At 44.0% G+C, this 21,191-nt stretch overlaps 1 long non-coding RNA gene across 1 annotated transcript in view; it reads left to right on the forward strand.

Annotated features, from left to right (window-relative positions):
* LOC125437551 overlaps positions 1-14,970 on the forward strand; it is a 35,461-nt gene extending 20,491 nt beyond the window's left edge. The window contains exons 3-4 of the long non-coding RNA XR_007245236.1: positions 14,437-14,502; positions 14,909-14,970. This is a non-coding gene — a long non-coding RNA (uncharacterized LOC125437551). The remainder of the gene's footprint in view (positions 1-14,436; positions 14,503-14,908) is intronic.
* Positions 14,971-21,191: the final 6,221 nt, after the last annotated feature.

Consider the following 21,191-nt stretch of genomic DNA (forward strand, 5'->3'; position numbering starts at 1 on the left):
CCAGGATATCGGCTCTTTAAGCCCATCAAGCGGCTCTTCTAGTACTTTCCTCGGGCTGCCATGAGGCCCAGCCGGGACAATCAATGCGGCAAGCCAGGACATTTCGGAGGAATTGTAGGCTGCCGTGAGAGACCTACAACCCTGGCGGAGGAGGGTCTCTCCCCAGAGGGCGAGGCCCCCCAGGAAAGATCTGGGCGAGGCTCCCTAATGCCCGCCTGGGGAGGCCGGCGCCCGGTATCTCCCTGTGCCGGAACCAAGATCCGGGTGACACCTCAAGCCTCTTCCCCCCGAGCTCCCCATGAGATCTTAGCTGCTCCAGCTCAGCATATAGTGGATCCCATCCCCGCAGGAGACCATTAGGCTGGTCTTGCCAAAGCTTCCGCCGCTGAACAGGGGTTGTTCATATCATCCCAGGGGTCATCGGACCCGCATGCACGCCAAGGGGAGCCAGTTCCACATCCAAGTATGGACAAACGCCCGCAGAAACTGCCGGATTCACCTGAACACCTCTGCCCTCTATGCTCTCGCTCTGAGTCTAATCTAAGTTCAGCTTAATCTAAATCTCGTTGCAGCTCGCCCCCCCCTACGTCTATGCTTCCTGCTCTGCCTAGCCCCTTCTGCTTCCAAAATCACCGTATTACCTCCGCCAGTGCTCCCAGAATATTGCGCGTGCTAAAATCTCTGCAGAGTCCACAGTCACTTTCGAATTGCAACAGAAAGAAATGCTGGCCGGAAGAGGACTGCCCGTTTTGAACCTCTTCCCTCAGAATGCCCCATAGCCAATCCACAGGACAATGAGGCATGGGAAAAGGAAGATGCTCACACAATGGCCTATAAGCCAAAAGTCCTTCTGTGAAAGAAGAAGCCCCCATGGCCCCTCTCCAGCTGTGTAAGGTTCAAACCAAATCTCATAGCCTCTGGGCGCTTGTGCAAAACCTCTTAAGCTCCAAAGCTCCCAGTGGCAGCAAAATGCGTCAGTACTCTGTCAGAGAGCAAGATCTCAAATCAGAGTTGTAATCACTCCTTGTTACTTTTATATGTGCTCTGTATGCCTATGTATGTTCTGGTATGTCTTGCCCCTTTCAAGAGAGACCCCTGAAGTTTTCCCCTCATAGGGATTTTCCATTACTTCCAAGCTATGCTCTTGTGCTTCCAATTAAAGTTTTTCTCCTTCTGATTATGTGTTGCCAATGTCTGTGAAAGGCTTAGCCTTCTTCTATTACAGCATCCGGCCGGGCTTCTAAGCGGGACATACAGCTCACCGTGGCATGCTCCCCAGGATAGCCACTCATGGGACCTGCTTCAAGCAGCCTCCATCTTAGTTTAAGCTCCTTCAAAACTTTTCTTCAAACCTCTCCTTGAGAACCTTTTCCTTCGTAAAACTGTTTCCCTCTCCCCTCCTCTCCTCCTTCTGTTTTTCGACCAGTAGAGGCGGGAGGGCCAATTGGCTGACTGGCTCCTCCTCCTTGGATTAGAAAATCTGGGCCTGATCCTGATACAGTACCAAGAAAGCACTGTGTCAGGACAGGCCTCAGTTTAAGGGAAGTGAGTGGGTCGGCATTATAGCACTATCATCACTTCTAAAGATGCTTGGCCGAGTGCGGTTTGTGACGGGCGGCATCTCCCAAAGATAATTCGATCACAAAAATTTAGCACCATCCCGGCTTCCTGCATTAGCCACCAAGATGTCACGGTAAGTGCAACCCTTGCAAAGAGAAACCCCCCCTTCCTTTTTCCTTTGTGTTAATGCGATAGGAATTTGCCTGAATTGCACAGCCTTGATTGCTTCGTTCCCTGGATGCGCTCTATCCCCGGAAAAGGGTGCTTCCCAAAGCCCCTTTGTGTTGCTGATTAATGCATGCCCACAATCCTGTCCCCAGGACCCGGGCCTGTTCCCCTCCCCTCAAGGCTCCGGACCACCAGCCTTGACGCACTCTGATGACGCTTCTCTGAAGCTAATTCCCCACCAGGGTGCGCCTACCTCCTGCCCTCCCTGTCCAAACAACTACAAAGAAAGAAGAGGAGTGTAGGCGGCCCCAGTGAGGGATTGCATTAAAAGCAACGCCTTCACAGGTGGCTGCAAAACCAATGTGCCTTCTTCGTACCATATTAAAATCTAAACAACTAATCGCTCAGTCCCAATCTCCCGCCATCCGGCTCTAGAACTGAGCCTGGCGGGACTGCTCGCCCCCCCCCCCGTAATGAGAAACTGCAGGAAGGGGGGGTGTGTTCTGAATCCCTCTTCCTACGGGTTCCTGTGGACTCCTCGATTAGGGCCATGACAGGCCGACCCATGGAATGGCTTCAGCCAGGAGGAAACCAACCCTATCCCGGAGATGAGCACGCGATCTCTTCTGAAGGATCCCGCCCACCAGCGATCCCAGCAGGAACGCTGGTCATAGCGTCAAAAGACCGAATGACGCTAGGGGAGGCGTCAGGCTGCTACCAGCCAGGCCTCCTAGCCAGCCGGCTGCTCGCCAGCAAAGACCACCTCCCCGAGACACCGAGAACTACTCTGTGCCGCTCTCTTCGCGATCATCATCACCACCAACTCAGGTACCACTCAGCCTTTGCTTCCGTTTCAGCTGCTGCTGCCCTCCTGCCGGCGTGGCGACCGGCGCACCCCTGACGAAGCTTTCACCAGACCAACATCTGGGAGCAGCTTTGCTGCCGCTCGCCGCGTCTCATCCTTACTCCTTCTCTGCCTGGGCCAGTACCCAGGAGTCAGGAGCCTGCTGAGCTCCTGCCTGCATAACCACGATGCCTCCCTGCAAGCACCCGAGACTTCCTAGCCAGTCTGGGCTGAGCCCCTTCCCATGAATGTCCTCTATCCATCAGATGCTCTATGAAGCGGCATCGGGGGACTCCGCCGGGCCCCAAACCCTCCGGCTGGCTCTCTCCTTGTCACCGGGTCGCTATGCGTACAACGTCGATTACTCCGGCGTAAAACAGCCCGAGCGAATCCAGGAACCGACTCCGGGCCGTGCGATGGAAACAAGGCCAGTTGGAACTACACACGTGGAGGACATTCCCCGATGTGAGCATCCTGCTCCCCAGGGGACTGGTTCTGGACCTGCGCGGGGAAGAGGACGTTAACTACATCCCATACGGCCCACTCCTGCGAGATAACTCTTGCTGCCTCAATTAACCTCACCATTGTCCTACCCCAGGCTCGCCGGGGAGCCGGGCCGCCCGCCAGCCGCCGGCTCAGCCCTGCCTTTCGAATTCTCCTTGTCGGACGATACGTTGCTTCCTCGGCGGAGTTAGTCTCCCCTCGCGAACTTCCCTGGTAAAGTCCCCGGGATAACCCTGCAATCGCTGGGACTATTGGCCGTCTGGCCTGTGCCTCGCGAGGAAGTCCATCAACTTCTACTCTCCGCAGCTCTGGATGCCCTGGCCTCCGGAAAGCAGCAGGGACTTTTCGTCAGCGGCCCTGAACAATCGCGTGTCGGCTATTGGATTATTTTGTTGTTTTGCTACATCACCAAGGTTGTGAGAATGTATTACATAATGTATATTATTTGTTTTAATCTTTTCTGATAATTCCCGGATTGATCGAAGATGCGTGCGCGCTGAGCTGCAAGAAGTTGTATCTAATCTGAAGTATGATGTTTTGCCCCTATTGGTGAGTGACCTCTCTGGAGCTGGCTGCCGGAGGATGGTTGAGTGCTAGCTGTAGCCAGCTTCTGCGTGGTTTTAATTATTGTGCCTTGTTGTCGGATCTTTGTTTGGATTCAATCAGTGTCTATCGGCCCAACACCATGGCCTGTAACGTGTAAAGGAAGCCCTCGCATTTCCACTTACCCATAACCAAGTTCTAATGTTGCACAAACAGCTTGGTCAACTTGGACCAAGCGGCGGAGGAATAGCGCCCTTTAAATGCAGCCTTCCTTAAAGCGTTTTATTTAGCTTTCTTAAAATGTAAAAGGAGGAGATGTAGTAGTGCACTGCGACCCAGCAGAAAAGCCGCGGTAAAACGTTAGGCCGTTAGCGGACTCAAGTGCGATATGCGGTCGCATCGCACTTCCCTCTCTCATCCCCCCCATGAGTCACGGGTCATGAACTGTCACAGCTCAAAATCAGGCGCTGGGACAATGGTCTTGCTCCCTAGGTGAGGATTAGGCTCGAGCGGCGTGACAGCCTTCCCCTCATACGTAGGGGCCAGGTGGTCATGTATCACATGATGATCTCCCCGACTCCTCCAGCTTCTCCACGGGGCACCCCCTCAGTCCTCCCTCCCTACAAAATTTAATGAAGTAACAATAAAAGGTGCAGGAGGAACCGGCAGGCGGGGAGCTTCGCTAGGAACCACCGGACTCTCCGGTCTCCCCCCGCTGCTGGCGATCTCCCACCAGATGTTATCTCCGGCGATGCGTCACTCGTTCTTCGCTGACGGCGGTGGAGTGCACGTCTAGATACCATCACCCACAGGTGTATGCGATGGATGCTCTGGTGACACCTTGGCCCAAGGTTCTACATGCCTTTCCGCCCATTCCAGTCATTCCCAAGTTCCTGAAGAAAGTGTTGTTGGAAGGTGCAGAGGTCATACTGGTGGCTAAGACGACCGTGGTTTTAATCAATTCTCCAACTTTCAACTGCCCCTGCTCTCAGGCTTCCCACCTCTCTGGACATGCTATTTCAAGGTCCCATTTGCCACCCAAAACCTCAGTGGTTCTGCCTGACCGCTTGGTGCTTGAGCGGCAGGCTCTAAAGGAAAAAGGGTACTCTAAGAGCGTCACTACCACCCTCCTAGCCTCCAGGAGGCCCTCCACTAATAACATCTATAACTACTCCTGGAAGTGTTTTGTAAGATGGGCCAAGAAGTTTGGCATCAACCCCAAGAAACCATTGGTGCTGCAGATTCTGCAGTTCGAGAAAGGCCTCAGGAGCGCAACCCTTAGATGGCAAGTAACTTACAACTGTCTGGCCTAAGTTACAGGGATACCCAGCATCCAGACACCCGGATGTCATCCACTTCCTAAAAGGAGTTTAACAAAGACAACCTCCAATCTTACACTGGTTTCCATCATGGAGGTTAAATGTGGTCCTCACAGCACTTACCAAGCCTCCCTTCAAACCTATTCAAGCCATTCCACTCAAATGGCTATGAATAAAGGTTTTGTTTCTGATTGCCATTACATTGGCCAGGAGAGTCTCTGAACTCAGAGCGCTGTCCATCAACGCCAACCTTTGTTCCTTTCATAAGGATAGGGTAGTGATGTGACTTGACCCGACCTTCCTTCCTAAGGTGAGATCAACTTCCATTCCAAACAGGAGATCATCATTCCTACATTTTGTCCATCTCCTTCTCATCCTGTGGCATAATCTGGATGTCGGTAGGGAATTAAAAGCCTTCATCCTTAGGACTGAGTCTATCATAAAAACCAAGAATCTGTTCATCAACATCTCCACACCAAATCTGGGAGCCCAAATGTCAAAGGCAGCCATCAGTAGCACCATAAAACATTGCATCATCGAGGCTTACAGGGCATCGCACCTACTGTTTCCTTTGAGAATCACCGCACACACAACATGTAGTGCAGCCTTTAGGAGATTAATTCCAGTAGAGGACATAGACCACATGGTTGTCCATCTCAACATTTATCAGACATTATAAAATACACTCTCTTGTAGCTACATAGACTGCCTTTGGTAGAAGGGTGCTAGAACATATTTTTGGAGACTGATCTGATCCCACCCATTCTTCAGGGACACTGCTCGGGGAGGTCCCATCCAAGATGCCCTAAGTCACCTCCAGGAGAACTGTCCATTGGTCCGTTGGCATAGGAAACAGAAACAATCATACAGATACCAGCAGAAGTGGGGGACTGGGAATATAAACAAAGAAACTCAAAAGGGTGGAAGGGAGGAATGGTCCATTGGTAACTTACCGTGAAGAAGCCTTCTCCTGGCAGGCGATGAGGGCATCTTGGCCCTCCCTGATTATGATTCACTCTTCGATCCACTCTGCAACCTTGTTCTTACACAAGCTGCTGTAGGTTATCATTTCGATGTTACAGTTATTGTTGATGTTGCCATTATTTTTATCCTTGTTTCTTCCTGTTTTCTTACCTTGTTGGAAGAGTTTTGTTTACTCTTTGTCAATCGTTTTCTGGGGCACAAGATGGACACCCAAGCCTTCCACAGGAAGTAGCAAGTTTTAGTTCCTGCCTCCCTAAGAAAGGGTTGGGAAATCACCCATCCAAGATCCCCTCGCTGCCTGCCAGGAGAAGGCCCCTTCATGGTAAGTGACCAATGAACCATTCTTCCTTTTCACCCTTTTGAGTTTCTTTGTTTATATTCCCAGTCCCCCACTTCTGCTGGTATCTGTATGCTTGTCTCTGTTTTCTATGCCAACCATTTTGTATTTGTCTCTGCCTTATGCAACAGGTTTTTTGTGGTGGTGCTTACTATTCTCTTTCAAAATTTCAAAGGTGCCCGTAGGCTCCAAAAGGTTGGCGAGCAATTAGCAAAAGATTAAGGCTCGACATAAAAATTTGAAAAATGTATGGTATTTTCTTTTTCTCAGTGTGATAAACTTGCTTGAAAGTTCCCAACTTAAAGGAAATCTGCCATATTGGAAAATGTTGGATTGTTATCTGCTTAGCTAATATACTCAGATAGCAAAATGATAAAGAATCTGAAATTGATAAGCCATACTGAATGTTCTTGTAACTCAATATGATCACAAGTTCCTTGAGGCCGATTTTGGAAAGAACTTTAAACTTTGGGACTTTCCATATGTTAATGTCAGCCATCAAATGAACATACCCTGCTGTTTTCAGCTTTTGTTATAAATATCTCAGTTAAACATTAATTTTGCTGGACTATGTTACTTGGAAAACAAAGTACAGTATTGTTATTAAAATACTGTTTTTAATTTCAGGTGTCTATGATTAACAGTCAAGTGAAATAACAGTTTTACTTACCAATATAGTACCTGTCTCATTTTTTGTAAGTTTTGGGATAATTTTATTATTTTACTGCAATTTGACTACAATCAAACATTTTATTGTCCCTATGTATTCTCTGTTATTTGTAGTATAAGTAATCCCATTCTTTCTGTGGTCATAGAAGTCTGCATTAGAAGGAATTGCATGTTAGTTGGCATCACTTTTACTTTATAGGTTATGTACATTTGATGCTTGTGATAGATGTAGGAGGTTTTCTGGTATGTGATCTTTCCATTGTGAAAGTGGCTGTTAAATTCATACCTGTGACAGTCTGTGGCTATCAGATTCACACCTCTTCATTTCTGGACTCAGTGAAAGACTTTAAAGGAAATGTTGTCTTCTGTGGGAGGTGTAGGAAGAATAGTTACTTGAATTTTGTATTCATTGGTTCCCCATTCAGCTGTTCTCATGTACAGTCGTTGTCTTTTCACGTCTGAACTCTTGTCTTTTTATCTCTGTATGTTTCAAGAACAAAAACCTTCCAGCTTTAGCCATTTGTAGAAGAATTTGAAGCATCCTGAAACATTGTTATTAAAGCTTTTGAAGAATAGTTTTTTCTTTGTCTACACAGTGATCATGTAGAATCATACCCAGTTGCTACATGCAAGAAGATGTAGTGCAGTGGTTCTCAACCTTCCTAATGCTGCGACCCTTTAATACATTTCCTCATGTTGTGGTGACCCTCAGCCCTAGCATTTATCCATTTTACAGATGGAGAACACTGATGCAGAGAGTCTTAGGTGACCCCTGTGAAAGGATCGTTCAACCCCCAAAGGGGTCCCGACCCCCAGGTTGAGAACCACTGATGTAGTGGTTTGAGGTCTGCAAGGGCATCCTGCAACTTTCTATGCTGTACAACCTACCTTCATGTTTCTCCTTACTGGAGATGCATGTATGGGCATGAACATGATGACAAGGAGGTCTATGTCTTTTTCTTGTTCATTTACTTCAGTTTCACTAGCCTTTGCTTTTGATGTTTTCAGTGTGGTAGCATTAGGTGCTTGGAATAATAACCCCCAGATTTATAGTATGCACTTACAGAAGTTTGATAAACTTAGTTGTGTTAATTTTCATTGAACTTCTGTTTTGTGGTTACTTCCGTGATCAGATCATCAACTTTGCCCTGAATCAGTGATGATTTCCCTGCTTTGTCCTTTATGTGGTGAAAGTTACAACTGCTAAACAGAACAGCCACATTTTAACTGTGTTTTTGTCCAATATATTGCACACATTGGTCACTAATTTGAATTAATCAAATGCAGTGTTATGGAGGTATCCCAATATTAAAGATGACTATTGGAAAAAGCAGGTGGATTACTTTCACACTTAAATGTGCCAAGGGCCACTACAAAGACCTTGTTTCCCGTCTGGATTGAATACATATAAAAGAAGGGTGAGGGTGAGGGTCCAGTATGATAAGTTCATCTTCGCTCCAGGTGGAAGAGCTGATTAGAATTTACCTTGATAACTTCACATTTTGCTTTTCTCATTCTGATGGGACTTGCTGTACCCTTTTCCAACAAACAACCTAAGTGCAATTGTGAATGAATCCCCCACTATTTTGTGGATCTTCTTTGCAGTGTGATTTTTTTCTTTTTTTAAACTAGTAATCTTCATAGCTTTGCAGAGTGTATATTAGAACAGCAGTCACTCGGAGGACTGGTCTACCTCCCATTAAGGATCATTGGGTAGGTCTATCCATTACTTTCAGGCTTATTTAACACAAAAAAAAGAAAAAGAAAAAACCACACAGTTAACATCCTTTTTAGGATGTACCCATGTAGAAGGCATTGCAGAAGTCTAATCTTGATGTACCCTGTTTCTCCAAAAATAAGACATCTCCTGAGAATAAGACGTAGTTGAGGTTTTGCTGAAGTTCTAAATATAAAACATCCCTTGAAAGTAAGACGTAGCAAAGTTTTTGTTTGGAAGCATGCCCGTCGAACAGAACACCAGGGCATGCAGCTGTGGAGCGGAAAAATAAGACATCCATTGAAAATAAGATATAGCGCATCTTTGGGAGCCAAAATTAATATAAGACACTGTTTTATTTTTGGAGAAACACGGTAGTAGAGGCGTGGAACACAGTGGCCCAATATTTTTTGCCTAGGAAGGGCAACTAATCACCACAGTTAAAAATCATTCCTGGCCATAGCTGCCACCTGCTTATCCAGCTGTGGACGTGAGTGCAAGAGTACCCCCAAACTACAGATGGAACTGAGTGTCATCCATGTATTGATGACAACTCAGTCTAAATTTCCAGATGACCTCAGCAGTTTCATGTAGATGTTTAAAAGCATAGGAGATAAGATAGAGTCTTATAAAACCCCAAAGGTCCAAGGTCTTGAGCAACAACCCCCCAGAATCAATTTCTGACACCTATGTTCCAAGTAGAACTGGAACCACTGCAACACTGTGCTTCCTAGTCCTAGCCCAGAAGGACATTCCATAAGGATACCATAGCTGATAGCATTAAAAGCTGCTGAGGGGTCCAGGGGAATCAACAATGTTGAACATTCTCTGTCCACATTCCAGCAGAGTGTTAGGTCTTGAACCTTAAGCCAATTAATGGACTCTGTGTTGTTGATCAGTAGTATTTATTGATAAGCATCAGAGCACCAAAGCCTGGCAAAGCCAGTTCTGACAAATCTGGCTTTTGCCATTCCCTTTATTCCCCATGGATCCCCCCTCCCGAACTCCCAAGAGATAATGAAAAACGGTCCCGGGAGCAAAGTCAGCAGCAGATAGTAAGAGAGAGCCATCTGGCTTCTTGCCCTTTGAGATAACGGATACAACTCCATTTCCCATGGGTTCAGGGTGTCAGGGGAAAGCCTAGATATCTACAAAGCTTGTGAAACCATAAAGTAAATAAGGAAAGAATGCCCCAGATAGCAGTGGTAACATATAGCAGGCTGGTTACATATATCTTTTAGCAGCAGTGTTTTGTAGCGTTAAGCAGTTACAATGAGGTAGGAATGCATCTCAGTTACCCAGATACAATTCCCCCCCCCCCCCCGCGACACAGAGGTTATTATTAACCAGGGTGACCAAGGTTGTTTTAGTCCTATAATCAGGCCTGAGACCACATTAGAAGGGATCAAAACAATCTGCTTCATACAGGAATGCTTGAAGTTGAACAGCCATCCCTGTTCAGTCACCTTATTCAAGAATGGAACATTACATACTTGTCTATAGTAACTGAAATCTCCTGGGTCCATGGTAGGCTTCTTTAATAGTGGCTACACAGCACCTGTTTCAAGGCTGGGGTGACTACCTTGCTTCACAGGAGGCATTCAGTACTTTTTCGCACTGGTCAGGCAGCCCCTCCCAGCAGATTTAAGAAGGCAGGAAGACCAAGGGTCAAACTAGGTGGTAGGCTTCAAACCTCCAAACATAGCCATTGCACTTGTCTTTTAATTGCCTGCAACTCCTCAGAAACCAAGGGACTACCTGTGCTCCAACACCTGAGAAAGGGTGCCTGGGAGTGATCATGTTAACTGCCCAGATCATTTTCTCATTTCAGAGGTCAACTAGGATTTTAAGAAGGAACACCAACTCTCCCCTCTTTTTTTATTGTGAGTAATGTCTGACATATGGTTTTTAAGGCAAGAGATGGTTGGAGGTGGTTTGCCAATGCCTGCCTTTGTGTTATGACCTTGATATTCCTTGGAGTTTTCACATCCAAATACCAGCCAGGGTCAGGGCTGAGACTGTGTGATTTGCCAAGGTCACCTTGCAAGCTTCCATGGCTCGAGTGGCAATTTGAATCTGGGTTTTCCAGAGCCTAAGTCACATACTTTAACCCCTACACCATGCTCTCTACACCAACCATATCAACAGGAAAAATTGCTGTGAGCTGTCAAGGAAGCCATTTGGATCCATCTGGCTCTGGAGAAGGATCATTGTAATAGAACCTCCCTACCCTTGCATTTTTGTCATCCCTGTAAATCTAAGGCTGTTTCCGCACGATGTACTTGACGCCGACCCGACGACGCTAGGACCGTCCGCACGGACGGTCCTAGAAAGAGCTGGGCAGCCAGCGCCACGGAGCGCCGGCGCCCAGCTGACCCGGCGTGTCCCCGGGCCTCCGGCACGTCGCCAAGGCCTGGGGACACGCCCCCCTGGCCCTGCGTGCCTGCTCCAGCGACGCAGGGCAGGGGGGCGTGTCCCCGGGCCTCGGCGACGCGCCGGAGGCCCGGGACAAGAGTTCGTAAGTGCTGAGCAGGGCGTCTCCAAGGCCGCATGCCGTTCGCTCACCGCAGTGGCTTCGAGGTGGCGTTTCCCCAACAAGAGCACTTCCGAGCGCTTTGGGGAAACGCCAGCTTTGTGGCTGGGTCGGGTAGCAGCGAGTGGCTGACTGCTGCCAGATGCAGCTGCGCGCCTCTGGGGTGACATCGATGCCTGGGACGGCGCTTTGCCGAATCACTCCCAGGCCGCCATATTCCACCCGTGCGGAAACGGCCTAAACTCAAGCAAATAGTGGACATTCAGTGCCAAAGAACTGTTATCTATTTTGCACCTTCAAATCACATTCGTCCAATCCAGAACAAAATGCTAGATCAAGAGTTTGAGCACACAGTGTGTAGGACAAAGAATTACCTGTGGCAGGCCCATGGTTCTCTTGGAGGCCATGAAATTCTGATCTATTTCCAACAAGGCGTCCTTGGCATGAATGTTGAAGTCCCCCAGGAGAACAAACCTAGGGGGTCTTGAGCATCACCTCAGGACCATCCCTATCAAATCAGGCTGGTAGGGAAGACGGTTAGGTCAACAAAATCTGAATTTTGACTCTGGATCCCAATGTTAGATACTGTGCCGGAGAGGGGATAGTGTCCTTTAGATTACAGTGACGCCACTTCCCTGTCCACCAGATCTATGCTGATGTATCACCAAATGCACTGGGGGACACAACTGGGAGGGGTTAATCACTCCCCCAGCCAAGTTGCAGTGATGCATACCAGGTCACCCTTTTTGTCTAGGATCAAATCCTGGATGGCTGCTGTTTTTCCTGTGACTGATTGGGCATTTACCAGCATCATTTTATCGCCTGGCAAGTTGTTGGTATGGTTACAGACATCACCTTGGCTAAAAGAGCCAGAAGGGTAATAGTACACAGATGTATATTGTCCCCAACTTTTCTCCCATCTACCCCACACACTATGTATGAATTATGGCACCATCATCTGCTAGCAGATGGTGAAGATATAAATACATGGCAACCATGTTAATTCTTTGCTTTTGCAATTTAGAAAAAAATTGCTATCTATTGAATAAGAAGCAAGATAGTGCAAGTGGCCCAAAAAGGGGTTTGTTTCTAGCTTGTAAGACCAGAGATAGGAAACGAAATTTTGGCCAAAATGAAATTCTGACCTTTCAATATCTTTACAGTTTAATGTGCATTATATGGAATGGGAATTCTGGTATTATAATTTTAAGTGATTAACACAGCATGTCATATTCTAACATTACTGTTTTGCTTTCTGCAGGATGTTGGATTTTTATTGGCCTATGTAACCATTCTGCCAAGTCCTTAAAATAATTTTTGAATGTATTCACTGTTGCCTTATTTGGCTTTTTTGATGTTGAGTATTGCATATACGCTGTTCTGCTGTTGCTATGCAACTGTTAAATCTAATATTTAATATTAATAAAAACCAAGTGGTGTTACCATTGGTGAGAACAATGAAGTGAGCAAGGTAGGATTGCACTGTCCAGGCTTTGCAGGCATAATGACTGCAGTGTTGTGTCCGTGGCAAAATCACTGGCAGTTAGCATTGTAAGTAACATAAAAGGTTAGAAAAGTTTAGGAGTCGGCTCTGCAAAAGAACTAAAATTTTCTGTGTCTAAGTGCCAACATTTTAGGGGCTAGCTATGCATGCAACCGAGCTCAGATATATATATATATATATTTAATATGAAGAAATCCATTGGGGAGGAGGTTGCTTCTCCACTCCAAATTTCCTGTCCATGATGTGGCTTTTATTTGAGTAGTTGTTTTTATTTGTTTTAAAAGCAAACCTAGCATTTAGTTCATTTTACACATCTCTATTGGATGTGTAAACATGCCCCTTAGAGATATTGACAGTCAGGATTCTGGGATTTCCCCCCCCCCAGCTATGAGGCTTTTCCGTCCCTGATTGTGACTTAGTTTTGCCAAGCTATCCAGTAAGGATGATCAGAATTTCTCTAGAGTTAGGTGAGGGACCTCTGACCATGAGGCCAGTCTTAATATCAAAATGCTGTTGAGTTCTTGGATTTATTGTGTTCACTTGTGTAAACATGTTTTTTTGCAGTTCCCTGTTTTTCTGCGCTCTCTCTCTCTCTCTCTCTCTCCCTTTATTTTTCTCTTTTCTCTACTGCATTTTTGCTTGTCCCTAGTAGTTCTTTCATTAATCATCACTGATCCAAATAACAATAAACCTCGTGTCATCTTAAAGAATGGCATATTTATTGGGTCATAGGTTTCATGTGTCAGAGACTACTTCGGAATTTATCTGTTCTATTGTCAATTGTGTTCTGTAGTAGCTCTTTTAATAGCTGAAGGTTAAGTGATAGTTCTTTTGAACTTGTGAATTCTGTAGGAAATTATTATAATGCTCAGTTGTTGCATTATGGTTCTTGCTCATACCTAATAAATGAAAGGATGGATTTCTTATGTTGAGATGTCAGTCTTACTGATGGGAGCAGAATTGCTGTACATGTAAGATTACAGCTATTTCTGGAGTACATTTTCATGTATATAAAATACTCATATATAAATCTCCTGTTCTTGCTCAATTTCAAATATGTTACAGAAGATAAATATTAGAAAACATATAAATAACAGTTGTTTTTTTAATGGCCCTTTCCCAGTACTTGTGCTTTCCCCCATATATTCTAAGTAACTTGTGCTGCCATATTGTTAGCAGCAAGCTATGATTTAGATTAACATTGAATTTACATTTACATTTAAAGTGGCAATAATTGAGAGGAGGTGTAATCTTTTAAAATAGAACTCTCCTGCTCTCTTTAAAAAGAAAATCATCTCAGTAGTGCTCATGCTTACACAATGCTCACACTCTATATTATGCTGCTTAGTTGTTCTTAGTGGTTTTTCCTTTTGTATGAAATTCTAAGGTTTGAAGGTGGAAGTAAATTGCAGTATGATGCAAATATATACATGTTTGAGTTGATAGCCTAAAATGAGCAGGGTTTATTTGAATTTTTTAAAATGAATCACATTGACTCAAACTTTTTCCATTCTGCTAAATTATTTTCCTTAATGGTCTGCGTTGCTCTTTAACTCTCTGTAAAAAAATATTGTCGTTAAAGGGAACTAGGCCCTTTTTTCAATATAATTATCACAGCTGACCAGTATGTCGTAAAAACACAACGTAAAAGCATGCTCTGATTTGTTCTAGGAGTGGAAAGATATAGGACTGTTAAGTTTTCTGGCAGAAGCATGCATAATCTAGAAAACTAACCATTTTCTCTTTGTTTTTAGGATTTGAAAGTATTCTAGAAGGGCTGTTTGGACCTGAATTATTAAAAGAGCTCAGTTTGTTTAAAGGTATTAATTTTTTTGCCTTGATCTGCATTTCTAATGACAGAATCAACCTCTGCTCTGCCTCTAGAAAGCGTATGTTACCTTGGTGATTTGTGCTTTTTCCCTCCCCCCAGGCAGTGCTCACAGTTAGTTTCATATTGGCTAAAATTACTAATGAGCGTGCCTTCATCTCTGTGTAGCTGGCAGTGGTTTTGGCGTTGCTTAGAAAAATCAGCTTTGTGTAGGCGAAAATTATACTTTTGTAACATTGTGAAAATTAAAGCATGACAGCATTCAAACTTGCATGCCCTAAATTGTGGCAAAAACCTTATAAAGCAGGTAGTGAATTGGTGAAATGCTTTTATTTAGTTATAAGTGAAATATGGTTTCATGGATATGAAGTAACTTGTTTTCTTCCTCTTATTCACAGACTTTGAGCCTGAAGGTGTCTCTGATTGGTCTTTTGATGAAAATTGTCTTTTCTGCTGTTTGAGAAGAGAGAAAGTGAAGGTAACAATGTGAATGTGTTCAGTTTTTACAAGGATTACGGTTTTATATCACTTCATATTTGACTGTACAATGTTCTCTGTTCTTCTTCTTCTCCCCAAAATAAAATGGTATTGGATGAGCAAAAGATCAGCTAACTAGGCAGCGGAAACTTTTACCTTTATTTTATACTGTTTTAGAATGGCAGGGGATAATTACATTCTTTGTTTATGGAGAAGCAAAGGGCACCAAATACCTTTAGTTGCTGCCTGCTATGAGGGTCATAGTATAGAAACTACAGGTATTCAGCTTGTAACTGTGATTACCCAAAGTCCTGTTTGCTGTATTGACACTCAGTGGGGATCTTTTTGTGCTAATTTTTTAAATCATGCCTGCCGTGAAACTGTTTCATGGATAGACATAAATATTGCATCTACCTATAGTGACTGAGTTTCGGGGGGTGGGGGTGGGTGGGTTGTGTGTGTTTTTGTTTTTTGCTTGTGATTATTGAAACAGTTGCTAGTATGTGGGAAGAGTTTAATTCAGTAGGGACTGTTTGGTTCTCTAGGTATTCATCAGTCCTCAACTTGAAATGTAAAGGCTCTGGGAAAGCAATAAAAAGTTGAGGGGGAACAGTTCCGCTCCCCAGGTTTTTTCCTCCAATTTTTCCGATGGAAACATTGAGGAAAATACATCCTTTATGTTTTATTTTTAGAGTGAGTGAAATGCTTTTTAAGGCAAGCTTTAAGATATTTATTTTAGCTTCACTTTTCTCCCTCAGGTGTTTTCTAGTGTAAAAGCTATGTAAGACCAATTTACAGTGTTAGGTAATTACAATTCTTGTATACTATAGAAAGTACATCTCAGATCTTCTTGCTTGCTTCAGATTTTTCTGTCTTCTGCAGATACTAGTCTGTGGTTGAAAATATATATACCATGTCGAGATATAAGCATGAAAAAGAGATTCTTATTTCAGTCTTTATTGTATTGTATCGTATATTTAATTTATATACCGCCCTCCCTTGAAAGGCTCAGGGCAGTGCTTCTGTAAAGTCAAGAAAATAAAAACAACCTCCATAACTGGAAGCAGTTGATCTTTCAACATTGTGCACTAGAAATGCCTTGTCAGTTTCCCATGGCTGCTCCAAGGAGAGGAAATGAATGATGCAGACACTCTGCATGGCCTTCTCACATAATGATCGTACCGGAGTACATAGTAACCTCACCACCATTCATCCATCACAGAGAAGCATTCCTCTGAGGTCTTTTTGATTGGTGTAAAAAGATTCAGCAAATTGCTGTATAGTGATGCTGCCTTGGTCCCCTGACACAGTACTGCATGCTTGCAAAGTGCAAAAAGAATGGATAAAGACCAGCTGTTTCCTTCACTCCCAAGGAGCTATGAACGCCAGGAACCCTGGAATTGACATACTGAACTCTGCAGATGTGGGCTTATATCCCTGCCTGCAGGCACATTGCCAGTCAAACATGGCCAATCCAGCTACAGTAATCCAAAACTCATGTGGCTCACTGAGCACAGGCTACTACTGTGACCCACTCAGGTCTCTTCCTAAGAGTTTGGATCTGAACTTCTGGTCTAGTCATGACATGAGATGGTCATTCTTGAGTTTGCTCTGGGACCCAAAGCTCAGCAGCTCTAAGGGAGCCACGTACCTTCCAAGATTAAGGGGAAAGCCAGAAGAAACCACATAGACTCCTAAGACAGTCTCCCCTGTTTAAGATCACATGGAAAAGGAATGCTTACTGTCGTGATTTGCTGGAGTAGAGAAGTCAAGTTCATGCACCAGGCGCGTAGCTGCAATGGGGACATCTGGGGGTGGCTTGTCCCAGGCAGTGCCATTTCAGTCAAGGGGGGAACAGGTAGGGTGTGCACAGGCAGTTCATGACCCGGGCTCAGTTCCCCCTCCCTTCGTCACTGTGTGACACTGCCATCATTTCCTACCAAAGTCTTTGCCTTCCCTAAGGAAGACTACATCCAAGTCATGAACCTCTCATTTAAGAAATGAAGATGAAAATAGAGATCTATAAGAGAAGTCTAAAACCTGTTGCAGATGTACCCAACACAAAGCAGAAGACCTCTCTAAAAGATACGGATGTATAGTAAACCAAAAGCTTACAAATGAAACTGTTTTAAGGGAGATTCTCAGAAGTACAGGCGTTAGAGTATCTGCTTTGCGGCTGTAAAAATAAGACTGAGCTGACATACCAGCAACAATGGCCAAAATATTGAAAGAATTTGAAGAAATAAAGAATGATCTCAAGAAAATTGGTCAGTTGGAGGAAAAGTGGCAAAGGAAAAAGTTAACGATTTGAAAAAGTAGTTAACTCAGTTCAGATAAAATTCAAAGCATATGACCAAGCCATGATTGGAATTATCAGATCAGAGAGAAGACCTTTAGATTGAGGAAAAATGAACCCGATCTTTTTTTACATTTCCAACCTAACGATTCACCTTCAAAGAGTAATTTTTTAGGACCTGTGAGGAGTTAGGAGTGTGTGTTTTTTCACTACTTTGAGGTTTTTCCTAGTACTCTGTTACTAGTACCTTTTTTTAATCAGACTGAGTTAAAATGGATCAGTTTACTCTGCGGCGAGTTCACCTGCAGTTGATGTGCACCTTTGTTCTGAAGCAGCGTCTCGATAAACAGCGTTCTTCTGAGCCAAGAAGTGCCTTTGAGATTCCTGAGTGTATTGGATGCAGGAGGTCAGTAACAGAGCCCTCCCCAGCAACACCCAGCTGAGATCCCTAGACAACAACTGGTGGGATAGGCCTGAGCAGCGCTGTTGGTTTATGGGCAGCGCCAGCAGCCCACTAGCAGCGAGGACACCGAGGCGAGGTGCTTTTGTGGCAATGCTGGAGATTCCCAGGCAATGGTGGGGGCCCGTGGCAGGGACCCCCATACAACATGTAAAAGACTTTTACTCCCACTTGGCGGTCGAGCATGGGCAACGACAGTGGGGGCCTGTGGCTTGGGCCCCCATACAACATGTAAGAGACTCTTACTCAGCAGTTGAGAGTGGGTACACCCAGCAGAAGCATGATAACAGTGGTGGCTGCCTGTGGCGCTCAGGAGACTCTCACTCCTACTTGGCAGCTGAGACTCCCACTTCCACTCAGTAGACTTTCACTCAGTGGCTGAGGCTGGGTGTTTCCTGCAGAAGCATGATGGTGGCAGCGTGGACACTGTTCTCTGGTGAACTTTTAGGGTTGGTATAATGGGAGGTTTTTCCCTCATGATGATAGTATTAAGGCTGTTTTAGGTAGGTTAGTAGTTTAGGTAGTGAAATTGTTATATTGTTAGTAATTTTATAGGTAGTGTTAGATATAGGAGGGATGAGATGTTGTTTAGATTAGTTATTGGGTTTAATTTGCAATGCTGACACTGCAATTATATAGCTATTTAGTCCTAGGTTGTGTTTTGTAAATTGATTATAGAATAGAAAGTCGCCATCTGACATTGTTAGTCATGATGTTATATTTACTGTTATTTTTGCTATTTGATGTTATATTATTATGTTTATGATGTTATAATCTGATATTATGCTACTATGTTGTTACACTGCTATGTTATGAAATGTTATTATGTTGATTATGTCATGATTACTGATATTTTGATACCTGAGATATTATGTTTATTGATGTTGTTGTTATGATTATTGTTGCTATTATGCTGATTGATGTTGCCATTATCTTGTTGTACACCGCCCTGAGCCTCTCGGGGAAGGACGGTATATAAATAAAATGTCCATTCCATTCCATTATGAAGGAAATTCTGTTGAGAGTACTGCAGAAGTGAAACAACTATATCTTTCTAGTGAACGCCCTAAGGAAGAAACAGATAAGATTCATTTGACTCAGATGGGAGCCATGAAAAGGACAGCCACAGAGAATTATTTCTGCAGCAAGTGCCAGAGAATTGTATAAGAAAAACATTTAAGAATTTACTTTAAAACATTTAGTGGAACAGTTGAAATGTAGATAAAAGTCAGTAGAACAGACTAGAATGCTAGATATTATCAATAAGAGGCTTGTCAGATAACAGTCTTAAGCATTTATCTTATGGGTTAGAAGAATAAGGAAGGATGGAGAATTTTTATGTAAATTGCCTTTCAATCTGAGAAATAAGTTAGAGAGATAAGGTTACATTATGTCTGCACTTTATATGAAATGGAATAGTAATTGAATAGCTTTTTTCTTTTTTAAAAAAAATGCTGGTCTAGATTTTAATGGTAATAATACAGCATCAAAGATAAACTTAGCAATAGGCTTTGGGCAGGAAGTCAAGTAGTTGTATGTTATTTTTTGCTGCTTATATAGTTTTTAATGTTAGGGTGACTGGTTCACTGTAGAGTTTTGTAGTGTATTGTTTTAGTTATGGTGTGCAGTTGTTAAAAATTCAGTAAAAATCACCATTAAAAAAGAGTTTGGATCTCAGCTAGCGTGGACTGCAAGTACACCAGTCTTTGCCTGGCAACAAAAATGCAGACACTGAGCCAGCAGTAAAAAAAATCATACAGCTGCACCCATGCCAAAAGCAGACCCACAATCTGTCCTCTGGTAGTTCACTGGCAAAAGATACCTGTCTGGCAAATGGGAAGCATGAGTTTAATTTCCTGTTATGGGAGAGCTGGCCAAAAGCTCACCTTTTGTCCAACCACAGGCTAAGCAGCCATAATATAGGAGACAGAGGCTGAACTGGAGCACTTGGGAGAAATTATTGAACCATTCACCCAAGTGGGCACACAGGATCATGGCTCATAGAAGAGCATGAGTCAGGGAAGAATGTAGGGGCGGGACTATGAAATTATGATATCATGCTGACAGCATGGTATGGAATGCCAGCATATCTGCCATCTTCCCCTACCTCCAGCACTGGTAGCAATTGTTGTGTTCTAGTTGAGGCAATACACAGAGTGGATTTAGGTGCCTGAGGGAAATGTTTCCAGCAAGTTGGAACTGAAAGTTCCCCACACTTGCTTACCTGTCTGGGATGCATTGCTTTTGGCCCCTGCCCTGTTAGGTGCCTGCCTGCTTCCTTAGGGCCAGAGACACAAGGACAGTTAGAAGTAATATTATCACTGGCCACAAAGCAAGTGATTGCCAGAGTTCTTGTGTGGCCTGGCAGTGTCTGTAGTTGTCCTCTCCTCTTTTGCGGGGGTTCCTTCATGATGAGCCACTCCTGTTGTGGGACACAGACATAGCATAACCACTGAGAAACACCCATCATTTGGCAGGAAGTGGCACTGGAACTGGGTCTGCATTGAGTTCTGAGCCTGCACTATGGGATGCTGTTCATGCAAGGACATAGGTTGTGTTGTTGATTGTTTAAATTATATGAGAGCTTTGTGTGACTGATTTTGAGTACAGTTATTATGACACTGGGACTAAGTGGGATGATACATTACTGTAGAGATCAGTGTTGTTCTAAAGTTTAATTCAATGTCCAGATTTACTGGTAGCCATTGGTACTGTCATTTGTTGTGCTGACAGCAGGCAGTAGTCTTTACAGAGAGTTGGAAAGAGGGAATCTTGCAATATTACTTCTTGCAGATAGGTGTGTGTTTGCTTGTTTCTGGATAGTGCTGGTTCAGTGGAATGGAGCCTGTTTTTAAGAAACAGGTTTTTGACCCAAATATGTTTCCTTTACTTCAGTGTACATTTTTATTAGGAAAAGTTACAATTTTCCCAGCAGGCGAATGCATGGGTATGTTTAGTTCAGCAGCTTGCTGCTTTATATCTAATACAATAAATAAATGTATTAATTTTTGTAGTTCATAAATTTACCCAAATTTACAATTTTATGCATCAAACAATGTTATGTGTAACCTAGTTAATGACCTTAAAGGTGAACTGAGATCTTGCCACAAACTAAGTATTGTATATGTTCAATGGGTTCCCTCAACATGCAGTTTCTGGAAAACATGTTTTTTTTCTCAGAACATCAAAATTTAAAGAAAAACTACAACTCTGGCCACGCTACTCAAATATGAACTTAGTAATGGATATGAATTATTAACTTACTTCTTTTTTTATTGACATAACAGACTATGTACAGCACTCAACATTTCCTAGCTAGTCCTTGTAACTCTGTCAGCTAATCCACAAGATACAGCAGTGGGTTTCTTTGTCCACCTAATGGAGTGGCAAGTGCCTTTTGACTTTGTGGTGCTCGAACTGAGCACAGTGAACATGCTATGGGTGGGGG

This window comes from Sphaerodactylus townsendi, linkage group LG08 (genome assembly GCF_021028975.2).
Source record: "Sphaerodactylus townsendi isolate TG3544 linkage group LG08, MPM_Stown_v2.3, whole genome shotgun sequence".
NCBI lineage: Eukaryota > Metazoa > Chordata > Lepidosauria > Squamata > Sphaerodactylidae > Sphaerodactylus > Sphaerodactylus townsendi.